Below are 22,488 nucleotides of genomic sequence, written 5' to 3'. Positions count from 1 at the left end.
TAGTAGCTGGGATTCTCTCCAGAGGCCTGTCTGTCCCACGTTTCAGGCAGTGATTTGTCCTGTGACCTCACTTACCTGATGGACCCAAGGAGAGTGGCTGATGTCTCACTTTGTTCAGCTTGTCATTATGGTGGAAGAGTGACTTCTAAGCTCCTCACATGCTGGGCCAGAAATGAGAAGTCTGGTTATGTGTCTGTTGCATAAATAATATCTGAATGCATTCGTTTTGTAATAGAGTCAAGGAATAGTTGAACAGAGAGAGAGAGAAAAAAAAAGGCTGTTTTTACCCACATCCCTGTTTATACTTCCCATCCCCTTGGACATGAACATGTAAAACTTGGTGTATTTCTAGACTTTTTGCAAAACATTTACATTCAGGGCCTCCCCTAGAGGCACAGTGGATGAACGCTGGGCTGCGATGCTGCCCGCAGCCTCTGTAGCATGGGTTAGATGCTCAGCCACTGGTGAGGGTCCCACATGGCACGCAGACCCTTCCTGCGCCCACTCAGCAGTGTATTTTAGTCAGTTGGCCTGTTCTGTCCCCCACCACCCCCTCTCTCTCTGGTGAATTCTCTCACCCTCCTGCACTTCTGACTGTACCCAGTCCTTGTATAAATAAATAATCTTTAAAAAAACAACAACAAACATTTACATTCACTTTTATGCACACACGCACACAATCTCATAAAAATTCCATTTATGTGAACATTCCTTTAGTTTTTCATTCATTAAAAAATAAGTTACAGGAACAACGAGGAATTTAAAACAGTAAGAACACCAGCCCAGGCCTCAGGAGGTTGTGTTGCGCTGGGACAGACCTTATTGCATGCATCGCACTGATACTCCTAAGATCTTAGCTAAGGCGGCGGGGTATCTGGTGCTCCTGGGGATGGGGGGGCACTAGGAGGTGAGCTGGTGGGTCTGAGTAAACTCCCAGCGCTGGGAAGGTGGGATGGGCTGCGTGGGTTTGGGGCTGAGGCTGGGGCGGGGCTGGCTTCTGCCCACCCTTGGCGACCTTCTCTGGGAGGCTCCGGGCCCCCCCCCCCGCCCCTTTTAACGGTCCCAGTGGCCCAGTGTAGGGGGCGGGGCGGGAGCCAGACCCTAGGGCAGCAGTTTGAGCTCTGGGGAGCTGAGCCCCCGGGTGCTGTCTGGGCGCGGGGAGGGACCCTGGGAGGGCGCAGGGGAAGGAGCCTGGTCCTCGGACTCCAGAGTTGGAGCTGAAGGTCAAACGGTGGTGGGAATAGACGGGACAGGTCAGTCCAGGGACTTTCTAGGGACTCTGGTCCATGGGTCTGTGCGGGAGGTAATAGGGGAAAGAGTTACACTACGCTGCGGTTTGCCTCTTCTCAGGTGTGGTAATGGTTTAGGATTTAAGGACTATGAAATTGGCATTCTTCTCTGTAGGACCCATTTTCTAAATTGTAGAGGTACGACTGTTTGAGATTTTTTAGGAAGAGGAGGTAGGAGGTTTTTTTTGAAAAGCTCACTATTTCAGATATGTAAGATGATGTGAAGTCAAGTGTCAGTCTTCGGGAATGTTCATCATTTGACTGCTGGCTGTGCTTCCCTGTCCTAATCTAAGTGTCTGCATTTTCTCTGATCAGTACTCTACCCACTAATCATATGTGACTATCAGACACTTGGAATGACACAAGTCTAAATTAAATAAACTCAATTTCATGTTTACCTAAACAGACCACTTGATAACTGGTGGTCATGGTACTGGAGAGCACAGGTTAGATAGTAGGGATGGTGAAGAGAACAGGCAGAACACCGCATGCAGATAGAGCTTACTTAAATTGCAAGTGAATTTCCGTTTTCTTTCAATAGCTTTTTACAAATTAAAAATTGCTGTTTACTGGCTGGCGTGAGAATGGTGTCTTCCAATGCCAGATGCATTAGGTCTTCTTGAAAACTGGTGTGGGAAACAAATGTGGGGCGCACTTCCAGTCTTAGGTTAATTCTAGTGACTAAGACAAGAGCTACTCAAATTGAAGTCTTCTTTGGAAAGTAACAGTTTCTATTGTCAGTTGTTTCCTCTCTAAAGAGTACATTTGATTATGTGACTTCTCATACCTTAAAAATGACCATGAGGGAGACTTGAGAAATGTTCTTGTATTTGTAATATTTCCCAGGGGGAAAGACGTGACAGCTGTGATTTTTGTTAATTCATTAGATAGCGTCTTAACTATTTAGGGTGATGTTTTGTGCAATGGATGTTTGCCCACTGCGGTGTAATTATTGAGTGTACCAAAATGATATTTAGACCAGACTCCTCCTTCTTTTTAAAACGAATATATTGGGTCCTCCCTGTTGGTGCAGGCCTTTGAGTGCAGCACTGTGAAGCTGTCCGCAACCTCTGCAGCACCGTTTCAGTGCTGGCCTGCTGGCAAGAGTCCCACATGGCGCGGCCGACCACTCCTGTCTCACCCGCTGCCTATTCTGTTCCCCGCTCTGTCTCTGGTGAATCCTCTCACCCTCCCGGGAATCTGGCCTGTACCCCAGTTCTTGTATAAATAGATAAATAAATGTTTTAAAAATAAAATAAAATTAATTATATTTAGGAGGGGTCAGCATATTGTAAGTCGTTTTAAAGAGATTTTTGGGGGCTTCCTTATTCACCTTGCGTTTACAGTTTGAGAACTCTTGTTGTATACCCAAAAAGGAAAGAAATGTGTGCATATAATTAATTTATATGTAGTTTTAAACTTATTAGTGCATTGTCTTGAAAGTTTAGATACAGATTTGTCAGCAGTTTCCTTGTTAAACATTACCAAATTCTTTTATGCTACAGTGAATCAACTTAATTTCTGTATTTGTTAATACAGATGAAAGCTTTGCCGAGTTCCTCACAGAACTCTTAGGATATAAACTGTAGTCTTAGGAGGTCTGTGAAAGAAGTGTGTGTGGAAAGTCTGTTCTCACTTTTGCCTATAATCCTAGATATTTTGTACATTATGTATTTGATAATTTGAGAACTATAGTACAATTTAAGGTATAATGAAACATTTTTAAATGAAAGTAAAGGAAATAAGAAATAGAGGGGAATCTTGACAGCTTTTACTGTAAAGAAATTAAAGTTCAGTCCTTTGTCATACTGTCTGTAACTAACAGGTATAAAAATAAATAAAATGACATCAATGAATTAGAAGACAAACTGGTGAAACATCATCACTTTCTAATGTTTGAAAAATTTTATTTATGTTTCTGAACACATCTTTTAAATAATTTAAATAAACTCTTCCTCTACATCACCCTGTTAACCAGCTGTCTGAGTTAGTTGATATCTGGAAGCTTCCACATACACTCAGTGTCGATAGTTATACCAAATATAAAACAAAAGTCAGCCTGGTCTTTATCCTGCAAATGTTCAGCTGAGAAGATCTAACATGGTTATTTTCATTAAGTTACCTTATGCCTGTTGGCAGGCAAACACTCCATACTTTTGGGGAACTCTGGTAGGAAAGAAATCTGCTGTACTTTTGAGCACTTTTCTCTACCATGTTCCATGAAGGATTTCAAGTGGCTTGACAGGGATATGGAAAATACAGTACAATGTGCAAAAGTCTTCAAGCGTTGTGGGAACTGCTTTACAGCTATGAACATCATCATGGTAGATTGGGGTAGTAGAAGGCTTGTGAATCTGTGAAATGTTATTTACAGCTATTTCCCGCCAATACATATTCATTGAAGTTACATAAATGATCTGATAGTTGATACTGTCTAACCAATTCTTCACCAGATTTAAAAAAAAAAAATTACTAAGGATTTTTAAAATGCCTTACTGGAGATTCTTCATGTGTAGGAGAAATTTACTCTTAGAAATGGAGAAAGCAGAGACAATAATCCTTCAAAAGAAAGGTTAAGAATTCATAAATAGGTTAAAGGTCATGGGAGGCATTGTTGCAGGTCATTACATTTTATGTTCAGATATTCAAAATGTTGATTTCATTTCTTGGTTTTTCTTTTGAACTCACTTTAGACTCTTGCTTACCGTCTTATTTTGGAAGATTTTTTAAATACTCTGGATAATCAAACTTCTCTAAAACTATCAAGTTACAGGAACCATCAGACCTTACAGTCCAGGTAAGACATTGGGTTCTCACTGGTGGCCCAGTTAGTGGTTCAGTCTCAGCACTATCACTGATACAGCTTGATTTCAATGCCCAGACAGGGAGCTAAATGACATACGGTTGCAGACCTCTCTGTCTCACCCGAGGCTCCCCTTAGAAGTATATTTTGGTAAATCAGCCTGTTCTGCTTCCCACCTTGTCTCGGGTGAATCTTCTCACCAGCTCCCCAGTGATGAGGTGGTTAAGCGGGGCCCCTCGGGCACCTGAAGCATGTATTTCGTAGGGCAGTTAAGTTTTGGAAACCTGGGTAGATCCAAGTAAAGGGATGTCTTACTGGTTTCTTTCATATGCCAGTGGATACTTTAATGCTGATTGGGGATGCCATAAATTGGACCATCAGTCCTTTTCCACCACCATTTTTTTTTATTATAATTATTTTTTTTTGAGAAGCAAATTTTATTTTTTTAAATAAATTTTATTTTTATATTCCCCATAAAATTGCAACCCCCTTATTTTGACCACAACCCTCCCCTCCCCGTCCCCCATCCCCCACAGAGTGTCTCTGGTTCATAGTTTTTTGTTGATTTTGATTTTCACTTTCTTAGAGTTATTCATTTTCCTGGTCCCTTATTTAAGTTTTCTAGATTCCTGCTATGAGTGAGACCACCTGGTATTTTTCTTTTTCTTTCTGGCTTATTTCGCTGAGCATGATCCCTTCCAGCGCCATCCATGTTGCTGAAAATTGCATGTGTTTATCTTTTTTGAATGCTGTGTAATATTCCATGGTGTATATGTACCACATCTTCTTGATCCAGTCATCTATTTTTGGGCATTTGGGTTGTTTCCAAAGCTTAGCTATTGTAAACAGTGCTGCTATAAACATAGGGGTGCAGGTGCTCTTTGGAATTGATGTTTCTGTGTCCTTTGGGTAAATACCTAGGAGTGGAATTGCTGGATCATATGGAAACTCTATGTTTAGTAGGTCCAGAAATCTCCACACAGCTCTCCATAGTGGTTGGACTAGTTTGCACTCCCACCAACAGTGCAGGAGAGTTCCTTTTTCTCCACATCCTTGCCAACATTTGTTGTTGCTAGTTTTTTTAATATGTGCCATTCTCACTGGTGTGAGATGTATCTCATGGTAGTTTTGATTTGCATTTCCCTGATTACAAGTGATGTTGAACATTTTTTTATATGCCTGGCGGGCATTTGTATTTCCTCTTCAGAGAAGTTTCTTTTTAGCACTTCTGCCCATTTTTTGACAGGATTATTTTCTTTGTTGTTGTTGAGTCTCATCAGCTCTTGCAGATTTTTGTGATCAGTCCTTTATCATTAGTGTTGTGTGCAAAAGTGTTCTCCCAGTTGGTGGGGTTTCTCTTTGTTTTTGTTATTGTCTCTTTTGCTGTGCAGAAGCTCTTTAATTTGATGTAGTCCCAGCTGTTTATCTTTGCCTTCACTATCACTGCTTTGGGTGATGTGTCTGTAAAGATGTCTTTGATGTGCATATCACGTAGTGTTTCGCCTATATTTCCTTCTATGTATTTTATGGTTTCAGGTCTTATGTCTAGTTCTTTAATCCATTTTGAGTTGATTTTTGTGTATGGTGTGAGGTAGTGGTCAAGCTTCATTCTTTTGCACGTAGCGACCCAGTTTCCCCAGCACCATTTATTGAACAAACTTTCTTTGCTCCAATGCATAGTCTTTGCTCCTTTGTCAAAGATTAGTTGACCATAAATCTGTGGGTTTATTTCTGGATTTTCTATTTGATTCCATTGGTCTGTGTGTCGGTTCTTGTTCCAATACTGCACAGTTTTGATGGTTATGGCTTTGTAGTATAGTTTGAAATCTGGGAGTGTGATGCCTCCATTCCCTTCTTTTTTTTTTTTTTTTCAGGAGAGCTTTGGCTATTCGGGGTTTTTGGTGATTCCATATGAATTTCATCAATAATTGTTCTATTTCTTTGAAGAATGACATTGAAATTTTGATTGGAATAGCATTGAATCTGTATATTGCTTTTGGTAGGATGGCCATTTTAATAATGTTTATTCTTCCAATCCATGAGCAGGGGATGTCTTTCCATTTCTTTGTGTCTTCTTCTATTTCTTTCAACAGTGTTTTATAGTTTTCTTTGTATTGGTCCTTTACCTCTTTTGTTAGATTTATTCCCAAGTATTTGATTTTCTTTTTGTTTCGATAATAAAAGGGATGGGTTTTTTTGATTTCTTCTTCTTCTTCAGATTTATTGTTTGTGTATAGGAAGGCTACTGACTTTTGCGTGTTGATTTTGTATCCTGCCACTTTACTGAACTGATTGATGAGTTGAATTAGTTTTTCTGTGCAGTTTTTGGGGTTCTCTATGTATATTATCATATCATCTGCAAATAGTGATAGTTTGACTTCTTCTTTTCCTATTTGGATTCCTTGTATGTCTTTCTCTTGTCTTATTGCTCTGGCTAGGACTTGCAGTATTATATTGAAAAGCAGTGGTGAGAGTGGACACCCTTGTCTTGTTCCAGATCTTAATGGAAATGCTTTCAGCTTTTCACCATTGTGAATGATACTGGCCTTTGGCTTGTCATATATGGCCTTTATGTTGTTGTGGTATGTTCCTTGTATCCCAAGAATTTCAAGGGCTTTTATCATGAATGGGTGTTGCACTTTGTCGAAACCTTTCTCAGCATCTATTGAAATTATCATATGGTTTTTATATTTCTTTTTGTTGATGTGTTGGATAACGTTGATTGATTTTCGGATGTTGAACCATCCTTGTGTCCCTGGCTTGAATCCTACTTGGTCGTGGTGAATTATCTTATGGATACATTGTTAGATTCTGATAGCTAAAATTTTATTGAGGATTTTTGTATCACTGTTCATTAGGGAGATTGGCCTGTAGTTTTCCTTTTTGGTGTTGTCCTAGTTTGGTTTTGGTATTAGTGTAATGTTGGCTTCATAGAATGTGTTTGGTATTGTCCCTTCCTTCTCAATTGTTTGGATGAGTTTGTGAAGGATAGGCACTAATTCGTCTCTGAATGTTTGGTAGAATTCATTTGTAAATCCATCAGGTCCTGGGCTTTTGTTTTTGGGGAGGTTTTTGATTACCATTTCAATTTCACTGCTTGTAATTGGTCTGTTTAGGTGTTCTATTTCTTCTTCTTTTTTTTTTTTTTATAGAGGCATGTTTTATTTATTTATTTGTTTGTTTGTTTTTTGTTTTGTTTTGTTTATACATGCACTGGGTACAGTCAGAAGCGTGGGAGGGTGAGAGAATTCGCCAGAGCCAGAGCGGGGAGCAGAGCAGGCAGAAGGACCGAAGTACACTGCTGAGGGGAGCAGCGGGCGGCAGGAGAGGTCTGCGCGCCATGTGGGACTCTCCTCCGGTGGCCGGGGAGCAGCTGGGGATCTAATGGGCGCTGCAGAGGCCGCAGGCAGCTTCACAACCCAGCGCTCAACCACTGCGCCACCGGGGAAGCCCTCTATTTCTTCTTTATATAGCTCTGGGTGATTGTAGAGTTGTAGGAATTTGTCCATCTCCTCTAGATTGTTGAACTTGTTTCCATATAACTGTTCATAGTAATTACTGATTATTCTTTTGATTTCTGCTGTGTCCGTTGTGATTTCTCCTCTTTCGTTTATGATCCTGTTTATTTGTGCTTTCTCTCTTTTTTCCTTTGTGAACCTGGCTAGGGGTTTGTCTATTTTGTTGATTTTTTCAAAGAACCAGCTCTTGGTTTCATTGATCTTTTGGGTTGTTTTTTTAGTTTCAATTTCATTTATTTCTGGTTTGGTTTTTATTATTTCTTCTACTGCTTTTGGTGTTTTTTTGTTGTTCTTTTTCTAGATCTTTGAGCTTCAAGATTAGGTTGTTTCTTTGAGTTCTTGTTTCTTGATGTGAGCCTCTATTGCTATATATTTTCCTCTTATTACTGCTTTTGCTGCATCCCATACATTTAGGAAATTGGTGTCCTCCTTGTCATTCAATTCAAAGAATTTTTTAATTTCTTCTTTGATCTCCTCATTAGTCCAGTGGTCTTCCAGAAGTGTGGTTTTTCAATCTCCATGAGGTAGGAAAGTTCCTTGCCTTCTTTTTATGGTTTATTTCTAGTTTGATGCCTTCATGGTCAGAAAAGATGGTTGGTTTCAATCTTGGTGTATCTGTTGATGTTTGTTTTGTGTCCCAGTATGTGATTGATCCTACAGAATGATCCGTGTGTGCTTGAGAAAAATGTGTACTCCAATTTTGGAGGGTTTAGTGTTCTATAGATGTCTCTTAAGCCCAAGAGCTCTAGGTCCTTATTTAGAGCTTTAGTGTCTTTGCTTATTTTTTGTCTCATTGATCTATCCATTGTTGATAGTGGTGTGTTGAAGTCCCCCACTATGTATGTGTTTTCTCTGATGTCTGTTTTCAGAGATGACAATAGTTGTCTGATATGTTTCGGTGCTCCTTCGTTTGGTGAATATATGTTAATGAGTGTTATTTCTTCTTGAAGTGTTGTCCCCTTGATCATAATGCAGTGACCGTTGGGGTCTCTTTTTATCTTTTTGAGTTTGAAATCTGTTTTATCTGATATAAGTATAGCTGTTCCTGCTTTCTTTTTTGGTCCATTTGCTTGTAGGATTCTTTTCCATCCTTTAACTTTGAGTCTGTTTTTATCTTTTGTAGCTAAATGTCTTTCCTGGAGACAGCAAAAGGTTGGGTTTTGTTTCTTAATCAAGGCTGCAACTCTGTGCCTTTTTATTGAAGAGTTTAGTCCATTTACATTTAGAGTTAATATTGATATGTTAGCATCTGTATTTGCCATTGTGTTTGTCTTTCCTTTTATTTTATTTATTTATTCTTTTAATAACTTTTTTTTGGCCTTCTTTTGTTGTTATTCGTCCCTCTGAGGTTCTGGCTTTAGGACTCCTTGTAGTATTTTTTGGAGTGGGGGTTTAGTCGTAATTAAATTCCAGAGTTTCTGTTTGTCTGGGAAGGTCCTTATTCTTTCTTCATAGAGGAAGGAGAGCTTTGCGGGATAGAGTATTCTTGGTTGGCATCTGTTTTCTTGGAGTCTGTTGACTATGTCCCTCCACTCTCACCTTGCCCATAGTGTTTCTTCGGAGAAGTCTGATGTCAGCCTGATTGGTTTTCCTTTGAATGTTATCTGTTTCTTCCCTCTTGTCAGCTTCATTATTTTTCCCTTGTCCTGGATTCTTGGGAGCTTTACTATTATGTGTCTTGCTGTATTTTTCCTTTCATCGGGAAGTTTGGTGTTCTTCTTGCTTCTTGTATATCAATTTTCAGCTCCTTCTTCATGTTTGGGAAGTTCTCTTCAATTATTTCCTTGAATTTTTCTCTGTTCCTACATCTCTCACCTCTCCTTCTGGGATTCCTATAACTCTTATATTTCCTTTCCTCATGGAGTCAGATAGTTCCCAAAGTCTTTCTTCGGTCTTTTTCCTTCGTACTTCTCTTTCCTTTTCTGTTTTGGTTCTTTTTATTTCTGTGTCTTCCAGAGTACTTATTCATTCTTCCATTTCATCTATTCTGCTTTCATTGCTTTTCCCAGAGTTCTTTAGTGCCTCCATTAATTCTTTGATCTCCTGCATTTCTTTTACTTCCCTCTTTAGGGACTCAATTTCATTCTTCTGATCGTTGATTATTTTTCCCTTATCATTGTTTTCCTTTAAGACTTCTGTCAGTTTTTTAATCATGGCAATTTTAAATTCTTTTTCTGGAACGCTCAGAAGTTCTTCCAAGTTACTGTTGTGGCAATCTGGGGGGTGGTTTTCTTTTTGTGGTGTACTTTTTTTGAGGAGTTGCTAGGTTGCGTGATGTTCTTCTACTCCCTAGTGTCTGTTTTCTAATTTGCCGTATGCATTGGGACACTATGTTGTTGGGGCTGGCTGGCATCTTGGGTGAACTTCTCCACTCCCCTCTGGCTCCTCCAGGAGCCATCTTTCAGTTTCAAGCCATCTTTACTGAAGGAAGGACCCTGTTCTAAAATGCCGATGCGGGGACACACTCCCCTGCGTGCCTGCTCTGCCCCGGCGGTGGGTCCCGCTCTCTCTCTGGGCTTGAACTGCAGGCCAGAAGGGGCCTGGCATGGGCAAACTTCCCAGCTCACTTCTGGCTCCTCCGGGAGACTTCTGCTGGTTTCAGGCAGTCTTTACTGAAGATATGTCCATGTTCTAAAATGGCATTGCGGGACGCACTCCCTGCGCGCCCAGTCTGCCCCGGCGCCACCACCATTTTTTAAATAAATACATGTGTAATTAATATACCGTAGGACTTTTCTGGTAGTAGTGTCATAAGACTGTGCCATCTTTGTTTTTCTACTTGGTATTTCAGAATCTTTTTGAGAAGATTATTTGCCTTGAAGCAGATATGTAACCCAGTTATTTAATGAGCTGATCATTCCTAATATTTTAGTTTTAAAAATATTGATCTTCACATATACACATCTGCAAGCATGATAACTGAACATAATTTTATATTATATAGAGCAAATGTCAGTAGTCACTGACACCTTACTTGGAAAATTTGGAACATAAAAATCTGTTGATGGTTTTTAAATCCTAACTCTGACGCTGACAGTAGCAAGTGCAAGCGTGCGTAGCACCTATTCTGGGCTCCTCTGGGCTGTGGGGTCTCCTGTGCAGACACTAGTAGAAACAGATGGGGATTGGAAATGGGATTATTTTTTCATTTCTCTATTCTCCATATAGAATATATAAAAAATAGCACATTAATGTTTGCATACATATAGAACAAAGTTCATATAGAAAATAGCTTGCACGTAGAAAATAACACATCAGTGTTACTACATATGGAAAATATCACATTAATTTTACTGCACTATTTCCAGTACCCCTTGGTGGAGTCTTTTGGATTCTCTATGGATATCATCACTTCATCTGCAAATAGTGATCATTTCTATTCTTTTGCAATTTGTATTCCTTTTGTGTCTTTCTCTTGCCTAGAGCTCTGGCTAGGACTGCCAATACTGTGGTGAGCAGCAGGGATGAGAGTGGACATCTTTGTCCTGTTCCTGATCTGAGGGGCTATCCTTTCAGTTTTTCACCATTCATCTGATGTTTGCTCTGGGTTGGTCAGCTATAGACTTTGCTAAGATATGCTCCTGTTATCCCCAGCGTATTGAAAGTTGTTATCATAAGTGGGTGTGGAATCTTGTGGAAAGCTTTTTCAAGTCTATTGTGATGACCATATGATTTTTATCTCTCTTTTTGTTGTGGTGGTGAATGGCATTGATTGGTGTATTTTCAAACAACTTCACATCTCAGAAGTTAAACCTGCTTAGTATGGTGGATGAGTCTCTTACTACATATGTTAAATATATATTTTTTATACAATTTAAATACATTATATTGCTGAATTTGATCTCCCAAGATTTTCTTGCATCTGTGTTCATCAGAGATGTTCCACAGTCTACCTTTCTTGCACTGCCCTTGTTTGGTTGTGAGATTAAGCTAATCTTGGCCTTATAAAATGGCATATAACTGGCATATAACTCACTCTTCAATTCTTTTAGAAGAGTTTGAGGGTTTGTATTGGGTTTTCTTTAAGAGTTTGAGAGACTTATCTAGTGAGGCCATCTCTTCTGGGCTTTTGTTCTTGAGACTTTTGATTACTCTTTGATTTCTTGGCTTGCAAGTGTTCTTTTCAAGCTGTTTTATTTCAGTTGAGTTTTTAAAGTTGTGATTCTAAACATTGGTCCAATTTGCTTACATGTACATTTTCGAATTACCTCTTAAGATATTTTGCATTATTGTTTGCCCTCTCTCCTTTCTTATTCTTTTATTTGTTTTATACTCTTGTTTTGTAGTATATCAAGAGCTTAATCATTTTACTTATACTTTCGAAGAACCAGTTCTTCATTTCATTGATCATTTTTAACATGATTTTGGTTTCTATCTCATTTAATTCTGCTCTAGTTTTTGTTATTTACTAATTTACACTGATTTTTACTTTCTTTTGATTTTCTTATCCTAGTTCCTTCAGTTGTCAAGTGAGGTTTTGTATTTGAGACTTTTTTATTTATTGATGTGGGCCTCTATTATCATGTATTTCCATCTTAAAATTATTTTTGCTATATTAGGAGGACCTATAACTTGTTTTTCTATATCCATTGATCTCAAAATAATTGTTAATTTCTTTGTTTTCATTATTGACCCAAAAATTACTCAAAAGCATTTTGTTTAACCCCTCCACGTTTGGATATTTCCATATTTCACTAAGTGGTTCTTTCCTATTGTGGTTCTTTATCCTTGTGTGATCAAAAGGATACATGATGTAAGTTTAAGTTGCATATATTTGTGAGATATGTTTTGTGTACTAACATATGATCAATCCCTGAGAATGTCCCATGTGCACTTGAGAAGCATATGTGTTCCATTTCTTTTGTAATGAAAAGTGTACATGTCTGTTATATGTATCTGATCCATTACCTTATGAAGGCTGTTGTCCCTTTGTTCATTTTCTGTCTTGGTTATGAAGTCATTGGTGTGAATTGGTAGGTTGAGATGCTCTGTATTGTTTTACTGTCAATGTGTTGTTTAGGTCTATTCATGTTGCTTTGTAAATTTGGGTGAATCTCTGGTGTACAACTACTAGTAACAGTTTTCACACAGTGATGAATTGTCCTCGTGGTCATTACATAACATTCATTGCCACTAAGATCAGGATCAAGACAGGGTGTCCACTTGTTATTAAAGGTTTGGAAGTTCTAGCTGAAATAATTAGCCAAGAAAAAGACATAAAGAAAACCATATAGGAAAGGAAGTGTAACTTTCAAAATTCAAGATGTTATGTTAATATACTCAGAGACCAAAAAAAGCTCTACAGAAGATTTTCAGGTGAATGAGTATATTAAAGTTGCAGGACACAAAACCAAAATCAATCCTATTTCAGTAAGCAAAAATTGCATCAGAAGAAAGGGAAATAAGGAAAGCAGTTGCATTTACAAAACAAATGAAATACCTGGGAATAAACATAATGAAGGAAGAAAAGGAATTGCATATTGACATGTATTTTAATCTGTTAAAGAAAATAAAAGAAGACACAAAGAAAGAAATAATCAACACTCATAGTGGGATGAATTCAGAACAGGCAAGTGTCTCAACTTCTGAATTCTCACCTGGTTGACTGGGATCTGTCCTTGGTTGCAAGTGAAAAATCAGGAGGCTGAGAGTCCCTGTGAGTTGCACACTTCCATTCAGCCTTTTTTGAGATCCTTTGAGAGGGTCATCAAGCTTCCCTGCTTGAAGGCTTTGTTTATCTGGGAACTTAACTTTCTCTGAGGAGCTGCAGGTGGCAAGTGTGCTCTGGATGCTGGTGGATACCTGTGTGGGGACTATAGGGGGCCATGTGGAGGTGCTGGTCCCTTAATGTCTCCACCCCTCTCTGCTAGTAGAATGCCGTCAGATACCCAGATTGGGTCATTGGACTACTACCTGGCAAACCTGAGCAACCTTGCTTCCTTCCACTGCCTCCCACTCTGTTCACAGTTTTCCACAGTCGTCTGGTGACTGCACAAAGTCTCACCTCTGCTCCACTGGCCAAGACAGCAAGTCTCTCCTCTGGGGCAGGTGGACATGACACGGTCCTCAGCACCTCTCATCACTCCCCCAACACCCAAGCTCATACCCTCTATCCATTTCATCAGGAGAGAAGGGACCCTGTTCAGGTGTCATCTATTTCCACAGAGATATGGGTCAGAGATGTCACATTTGCTGACACAGAGAAAACATCTCCCACATCTGTTGTGGCATGAGAAATATCAGCTTCTGCACACTCCTCCCACGCAGCAGCTGTAGTTCAACCAGAATGAAGGAGATCATGGAGGACCCATTCTCTGGCGTGTTTCTTAAGAAGTCTTCTCTTCTTGGCAAGTTCTGTCTGCTTTCCTTTGTTTATTTAGTAGGGGAATATGAAATCCTACCAGCAAATGTTGTATTTGGTGAAGACAGGTTTGGCTCCCTATGGAAAGCCTCCCCCTATGGTGGCATCCCTATTGATGTCAGCGCAGGCCCCCAGAAGAGTGAACCCTAAATCATTCCCCTCCCCAGTGACAGATGACACTACCACTTCACATGAGAAAAAAATTTCCTTTGAAAATCAATTATGTGACAGAAAAATGACATTAATATTAGAAGATGTGCTCACATGACAAAAAAAAAATCATAGTTTCTGCAGGCTGAAAAGGGAAGTGGTCCTCCAAGGAAAGGTGGGAGAGCCATGATTATGAAGGAGATAGTGCCATGAACACTGAGGGTGGTGGCCTGAGTCCCATAGGACCCTAGACCTGTCTGGAAGGTTCTGACTGGAGGTCTGGGCTGCCTCAGTGCCAAGACTCTTTCTGGTTCTTCCCATTTATTACAAATACTCTGGCCTTGAGATCTGTCTTGGTAACCATAAGGGGCTGTTACTCATAATTCTCCTTTGCTCTTGAAACAACAGAAACATGTGGTAGTGAGAATGTCCACCACCTGTGTCCTGGAGTCTCCCTTTGCCAGAATCAAGATGACCTTGGTGAAGGGCCATTTTCCCCTCTAGAATATGCCCAAGAAGCTTGATGAGTGCCTGAGCATCAATGTCCCTGTCACCCGTAAAGGAGCTGCTTCTCACTGGTCTCTGCTCTAGGCAGTAGTGGTTTGATGCTTATGATATTGCTGGGCATTTTCCGGACCTTTGTTTTGGCCAAGGAAAATCCACTGAAGAAAATTTCTTCTTTTTTTTCCTGATGTTCTTGAGTGTCTGGCCTTTCATCTGCAGGAGATGGAAGGGCTTGCTTGTTGGGGACTCTGATTCCTTACCCAGTGAAGAATGACTCATCTCACTGCTTCAGAAGGTTTCTGTCCTGCAATTTTTTTTTTCATTTTGTTGTCTGTGTTTGGACCTCTTGCAACTTTTCCCCTCATGAGTAGGGGCACATGTCTGACCTCGGCTCCTTTTCTGCTACCACAGGCACTGGGGCTCAAGCCACCCCAGCTTCTGTCTCCTTTGGATGAGAAGTCATTGATCCCCTGAGAAGCTGGCCAGTCTCCACTGGTCACTCTCTGGACATTGGTTGATCCTGGAAAAGGCCAAGGGTATTTTGCACTGAACTCATCAGCCTGGTGGACTTCAAGAAGCACGTCACAGTCTTGAAGGAGCACAGCAAGAAGGTATCCTGGAGACTGGCTCTGGGACACTGTCAGCGTCTGATGCTCAACCTTCCCAAGACAGGTTCTGAGTGTCATTCTCCTGCATCTTCTATAATAGACTGTTTGGGTGGTGTGGGGCTCTTCCTGGATCCAGGAGGCTTAAACTCTTAAGGTCATATCATACTATGAATGTGACTTCCCAGGTTATTTCTGAGGTGACTGGATTTAATGGTGACCTCCTATGCAGGGACCTCTTTGATGTCTACATCCCCCCATGCTCTCTGAGCTCTGCACATCAGTGCCCTAATTTCAGGTCCATTGTTACCATGTTCCAAGTCTCAGGGGTGCACAGTCACTGATACTCTTCTTCTTGTGCTCGCTGTCTAAGTCCAACCCCTGTGTAGGACCAGACAATGGAGGACACTCAGACACTTAGTGGTGGCCTATGAGGTCTCTGCATGCAAGCTCTCTTTGGGAGTTCTCTGTGTGAGCCTTTAGGGATCTCAGTGTTGGACTGTGTCAGAGGCACCTGCGCAGCTGAGTCAGAGATCTCTGGCAGGATTATTTTTGAGTCTGTCGGTGGTCACTGTGGGAATCTGTCATGGTGCTATTTGGGCCTCTGCCACTTTCCAGGCAATTGACTCAACATATGAGGTGTCATCTTGTCTCCAGGGAGCTACCCTTGGTGTTAAGTGAAAGCATGAGGCTGTACCTACTGTGCTCCCCTGTCCCCCTTCAGATTTTTCAGAGTTCCATTTAGAGGGACATCAAACTTCCCTGCTTTAGGGCTCTGCTTCTCTGGGAACTTGAACTATTCTGAGAGTTGTAGGAGGCAAGTCTGCTCTGGATGCTGGTGGTAGCCTGTGTGGGGGCCTCAGGGGGCCATGTGGTGTTGCTGGGCCCCCAATGTCTCCTCCCTCTCTGCCTGTAGAATGCAGTGATGTACCAGCCTCCCTCACTGCACAATCTCTGAGCAACCCAGAGCCACCTTGCTTCCATCCCCCACTTCCCACTCTGTTTGCTGTGTTCCACAGTCAGACAGGACTGCACATAGGATCATCCCTGCTCCACTGCCCAAGAAGGCCAGTCCCTCTGCTGGTATGATGACATGATCCTCAGCACCTCCCTGCAATCCCAACAGACCTTGCCTCATACCCTCAATCCTTGTCATCAGGAGAGAAGAGGCCCCGGGAAGGGGTCCACTATTCTCCCAAAGGCATGAGGGCAGAGTACGCCTACATCTGGGCTTGAGGACAGCACCCTTCACCCTAGCTCCATACAGACATCTCCCACACTTGTTGAAACCTGAGAGGAATTTGAGTTTCTACTCAATCCTCCCCGAAATAGCCCCGGTTCAGGCAGAGAAAAAGCAGGAGATGATGCCAGTCCCTCTCTTGGCCTGGGTCTTAAGAAACTTGCTCATATTGTCAACTTCTACCTGCTTACCTCAATTCTTTCAGTAGGGTGCTGTGAAATCCTAGGGTGCACCAAGGGCCCGTGGTGAGGATAGGCATGCCCCATAGCGGTCAGCCTCCCTCCACGTGCCATCCCATGAAGTCAGAGCGGGCCCTCAGAAGAGAACCTTACCACTGCCCATCCCGTAGAGAGTGGCTACCACCATATCTCAGGGGACCAAACAAGTATTTTGAGAAATATTGGCATGTAAAACAACTTTACTCTGCAGACCTGCTCACATGTGTCACCACCATTCTGTGCATGGTGCGCATCTGTCCCTGAAGGATGCTGTCCCATTGGGAAAGCTGGGAGAAGCGTGATTTTGATGGAAAGAGTGCCTTAGGGTGTGGGGGTGGTGGCTTGAGGCCCCTGGGGGCTTGTGCTGTCAGGGTCTGGGGTCTGGCTGGTATCTTGGGTCCCTGGGTGGCACCTCCCTATTTCTGCTCCACCCCACCTGTTGGGGCAGCTGTGGCCCTGAGACCTGCCTTGGTGAGCATAGGGGCTGTTGCTCATCCCTCTCCTTTGCTCTGATAGGAGAGAGCTCCGTGGCAGGACAAATGCCCACTCTCTGGAGCCTGGAGTCACTCACAGGGATTACAACCTTAGTGAAGGTCCATTTTCTTTTCTAGGGCATTAGCACCCTCATCGTCCCTCAGTGACCTATTTCTGGGTGGTCTGAGGAGCTGGGCAGTGTTGGCCACAGGCTTGTCAATTTGCTGGGTGTCTTCCAGCATTTTGTCTTTGCCAGGTTAGACCCACTACAGAAAGTTGCTCATTGTTTCCCGATGGGACTTTCTTGAGGTGCCCGTCTCTCTGCAGGAGATGGCAGGGCTTGCTTCTTGGGGTCTCTGCCCTCACCCGGAAGAGGGTATCTCATCTCTCTGGATTCAGAGCCCTCTGTCCTGCCAACTTTCGTTCTTCTTCTTGGGACCTCTTGGAGCGTTTTTGCTCATGAGTGGGTGCGTGCATCTGAACCCTGCTACTTTTCCACAGGTGCTGGGGCTTGTGCTGCCTCTGGCAACTCTCTCATTTGGATGAGACTCATCCTGCCCCCAAGATGCTGGCCAGTCTCCACTGGTTAAGGTCTGGAAAATGGCTGATTCCTGAGAAGCCAAGGTATCTGCAGCATGGAACTCATCAGCCTGGCAGTCTTGGGGATGCCTGTCAGTGGCACAGTCCTGAAGGAGCACAGCAGGGACGCAGCCTGGAGACTAGTTCTGGGACGCTGTAAACCTCTGATATTGACCCTTCCCGAACTACACCTCTAAATGTGACTTTTCCCCATCTGCTTCCATAGATTTTTGGGGTGTTGTGGGCCTCTTTCTGGATCCCTGGGTTGGATGTGGGTACTCAGGTGACTGCTGGCGTGACTTGATTTCGTGGTTCCTTACTAGCAGGGACATCTTTGATCCCTTCACATTCAAGTTGTTCTCTGACCTCTGCACATTGTGGTCCTAATGTGAGGTCCACTGTTGCCACACTCTGGTAGGAGTCTGGTGATGAGAGACCCTCACTCTCCTCCCTTGGTCACTCTTGTCCCAAGTGGCCATTACTGAACTTGGGATTGGCTCTAGGCTGCCTCCCTCAACCCCCAGGACATTCCATCTGCTCCAGAGCCTGCCCACCAAGGGGTATGTTAAGGTTGGGAATGGGCCTTCTTTCCTGTCCAGTAACAGGGGTCTATGAGATGCCGTGGTCATCACCACATGGGGTCCCTGCCTGGGCCTTCTGGGAGTCCTCATTGGCAGGAAAGGGGGCTGGGAAGGAAGGCACCTGGGTGAGGTTGGAATTGATATTTTATTATCAAGCTCTGCTCCAAATGATGTGGGGTTCTATACCAGGGCTTAATTAACTTGCCTTTGGAGCCCATCCCTGATACACAGAAGGCTAAGCTAGAAAAGAAAGACTGCAGATGGGCTGAGGCTGGAACTTTTTTCAACTTGAAGAGATTAGCAACTTCAGTATTCTGAAGGTCTAGTGCCTCCTGGGTCTCACACAAACCCTTCTTGTATGTGCTTCCTGCTCATTTCCGTGAGCCGGCTGAGCACAGACAGCTACAGGCAGGCAGTTGTGTAACTCGCTGGTGGAGGAGACTCATGTCCAGGCTCCTTGGGAGGGTGGACTGCCTGGGAAGGGAAAAGGCATGTTGGTCACCAGCCTGGAGCAATGACCATCCAGGGGGATCTGACTCTTTTGAAACTGCCAGAATTTCCTGACGAAATGGGCTCCCAGGATGATTTCTGTGTTATCTGCAGGCAACTGTTTAAGGGCCTCATTATCTTTCCTTTTAACAATGACCTTCAAGCCCGGGAGTCCCCAAAATCCTGGGAGATGTTGGGGGTTACTTTGCTGGTGGCTTCTTGCAATTATTTATGCACAGAGGATGAATTACTGCTTCCTAGCAGCTTCTGCAAGAGGTGACATTACAGGTTTTGTATTGCCATTGGCATGAAGAATCATGACCTATTCTAAGCCACAGGGCTAGATACCCTACAGCAGCCACTCTGGGGTGGTCGTGAAGTTGGTGGGAATGGAAATGAGGGTTAGAAGTGGGGCTGGGTCTCAACCTGAGCCTTATATCCCATCCATGATTGGGCTCCAGAAGGAGTTTAGTGTTGGGTTTGGGCCACAGGGGACTGAACCATGGGCTGGGCCAGAGAGTGATGTGAAGCTACTTCCACTTCATGAATTTGCCCAGGTAAGACATTAAACAGTTGTCCCAACAGGGTGGAGGGAAGTTGTTCTGGGGATCCAGAGACTATGACGAATCCATTAGGGACTCACTGTGCAGATTCATAGATCCCAATGTCTTCTGTAAGTGGCCCCCCAAAATCTCAGTACAAGGTAGCTCTAGCACCCAGCAGCTGCTCTGATCTGTCTTTCATGCTCCAGAATGGTGGGCCACCCATGATATCCTCTGTGTCATCCAGCGACTTGAGCATATTCCCCAAAGAATTTAGGTGAATGTCTGACTCTTCTGCTGCTTCTCTCTCCTTTCAGCTGTACCCTCATGTGGATTAGATGTCCAGTAGCTTCCGGTGGTCAGGGCTGATGAAAGTTGGGCTACCAGCCTCTACCTGGTGGTTTCTAGTGTTGTCCCAGAATGGGGCCCCTGGTGGGGGGCTTGGAAGTTCCCCTTTCCGGGACTCAGGATGTGACCATGCTGAGAGGCTCATGGCTTTGGCCCCTCTGGAATCCCACCAGGACATGGACGTAAAAGGACGGGTTGAGCATCCTAGGCCTGAGATGGTTAAGATGGGAGAATGTGTCCAAGGGATATGGGGAGAAGAGTATGGGGCAGTGCCCATTGGCAGGGGCAGTGCCCATTGGCAGTAACAATGAGTCACACTGAGAAAGAGTCAGGCTGGAGCCTGGAGATGGGAGGCCATCAGACATGGAGGCCAGGCCTCTAAACCAGGGGGTGCTGAGGGGCAAGGTGAAGAAGCAGGTGAATGGGGGCAAAGGCTCTCCAGGGAAAGAGGAGTGTCTGATGGCTCAGAGGCGGTCGGGTATGACTCTGCACTAACAGAAAGTAAGGAAAACATGGGTCCTGTTGAGTGGGTGGAGGCCAGAGGTAAGGAGTGCTTGGTTGGAGAAGCTGACAGGGACATGGCAGGAGTAGCAACTTCCACGCACTTCCCTGGAGGCTGGTGGGCTCTGGCAGGTGCTACTTTCCACACATTGCCCACGGGGTCATGACCTAAGGGCTGATGGCAGCTGACCTTTTTAGGGTGCATCCTCAGGTGGCTGCACAAGAAAGGAGGTCCAAGCTATGACCAAAAGCAGAGGGTTCCGGGAGTCCCAGGTAGTCCAGGCAGGTGGGCACCGGTATCGCAGTCTCCTTCCATTGCCTTTGGCTGACCTGGGCTATCAGCCTCCACCTGTCGTTTTCTAGTGTCTACTCAGAATGGTGCACCTGATGGGGGGCTGGAAAGGGGCTGTCAAAGGGACCCAGGATGTGACCATGCTGAGAAGTTCAAGGCTTTGGCAATCCTTGAATCCCAGGCAGGCAGGGACTAAAAGGACAGGTTGGGCGTCATAGGACTGCAAATATTGTTGGTTTCACTTCTTTTCTGATTTGGATTCCTTTTATGTCTATCCATTGCTTAACTGACTGCGCTGACTTGGGCTGCCAATACTTTGTTGAATATCACTGAAGAGATCCTGACATACCTGTCCTGTACTTATTCTTAGGGGAAACCTTTTAGTATTTTTAAATTTACTTATGCATACAAGATCTGGGGTGCAGGCCTACGGTGTGGTGGGTGAGATGATTCACAGGAGACAGAGTGGGGAGAAGAACAGGTAGATCTACTAAAATACACTGCTGAGCAATCAAAAAAGATAAACTCAGGCCATTTGCAGCAACATGGATGGAGCTGGAAGGGATCATGCTCAGTGAAATAAGCCAAAAAGAAAAAGAAAAATGCCAGATGGTCTCACAGCAGGAATTTAGTAAACCCAAACAAGTGATCCATAATAAGACTAATTATAATAAAGTAAAAGTCAAAATCAACAGGCAACTATAAACCAGAGGCACATTGTGGGGCGGGGGAGAAGGGAGTAGGATCAAAATAAAGATGGTGGGCATTTTACAGGAACTATAACTAAGATGAAGATGCACACATTGTACAAAAATGAAAAATGATGTAAAAATATATAAAATAAAAATAAAATGATTTTTCTAAAAAAAAATAATAAAATACACTGCTGAGGGTTGCAGCAGGCAAGATAGGAAAGGTCTGCTGCACCATGTGGGTTAATTCCCTGGCCTGGGATTGAACTCATGTTGCAGTGGCTGAGATAGCTTGATAAGCTGTGTCTTTAACCCCTGCACCACCAAGGAGGCCCCAAATCTCTCAGTTTTTTTTTTTTTTTAAGATTTATTTATTTATACAAGAGCCAGGTACAGTCCAGAGGCGTGGGAGGGTGAGAGGATTCACCAGAGACAGAGCGGGGAACAGAACAGGCAGACTGATGAAATACACTGCTGAGGGAAGCAGCAGGCAAGACAGGAGAGGCCTGCCACGGCATGTGGGACATCACCGGCCAGCCAGTAGCGAACCAGTGCTGCAGAGGCTGCAGACAGCTTCACGGTGTGGTGCCGCTCAACAGCCTGCGCCACCAGGGGTGGCCCCAAATCTTTCGGTTTTTTAACACTGAGTTGTGTGTTTCTCTATATGGCATTTATTATGATGAGCTATGTCCCCTTTCTTCACAATTTATGAGAAACTTCACTGATAAATGGGTGTGGAAATTGTGAAATGCTTTCTCCGTGTCTATTGAAATGACCATGTGAATTTTCTCCCTTGTTGATGTGGTGAATGTCATTGCTTGCATAATGTATAGGAAACAACTTTGTATCTCTGCAGTTCAATCTACTTAGTCATGATGAATGATTCAATTAATGTTTTGCTGGATTGATCCCCCAAGATTCTCTTGGGGACTTTTGTATCTATGTTCATCAGATATATTGACCAATGTTTTCCATTTGTACTGTCATTGTTTGGTTTTGAGACCAAGCTAATGTTGGCCTTATAAAATGTGATACGGAACTTTCCTTACTATTCAATGATTTTTTGAAGGGTTGAGGTTAGATCTTCTTTAAAGTATGAAATGTTTGCATTTGGGGATTAAAAAAAAATCAGTGGACCTTGAGGGGATTATGTTGAGTAAAACAAGTTAAACAGGGAAAGGCAGATATCAAATACTTTCACTTATCTGTGGAATATAAATACACAAAACACTTGTTTTGTATTGAAGTGTTGGAACAAATCTTGAACTTATCAAGATGAAGCTAATGGTTACCTGAGTGAGC

The 22,488-nt window shown here is 43.1% G+C and overlaps 1 long non-coding RNA gene across 2 annotated transcripts; it reads left to right on the top strand.

Moving 5' to 3' along the window:
- The first annotated feature begins 1,113 nt into the window (after positions 1-1,113).
- On the top strand, positions 1,114-21,298 carry LOC119232608 (uncharacterized). Of its 2 annotated transcripts, XR_005122165.2 has the most exons (4): positions 1,114-1,253; positions 3,983-4,086; positions 15,037-15,236; positions 17,664-21,298. It is a non-coding gene; the product is annotated as an uncharacterized LOC119232608 (long non-coding RNA). The 2 variants fall into 2 exon arrangements; XR_005122164.2 differs by lacking the exon at positions 17,664-21,298 and having other exon boundaries at positions 15,037-15,734.
- Positions 21,299-22,488: the final 1,190 nt, after the last annotated feature.

Source organism: Talpa occidentalis, unplaced genomic scaffold, assembly GCF_014898055.3.
Source record: "Talpa occidentalis isolate TD23 unplaced genomic scaffold, MPIMG_talOcc4v2.1 talOcc4.7, whole genome shotgun sequence".
Classification (NCBI taxonomy): domain Eukaryota; kingdom Metazoa; phylum Chordata; class Mammalia; order Eulipotyphla; family Talpidae; genus Talpa; species Talpa occidentalis.
This window is presented reverse-complemented; position numbering and strand designations above follow the sequence as displayed.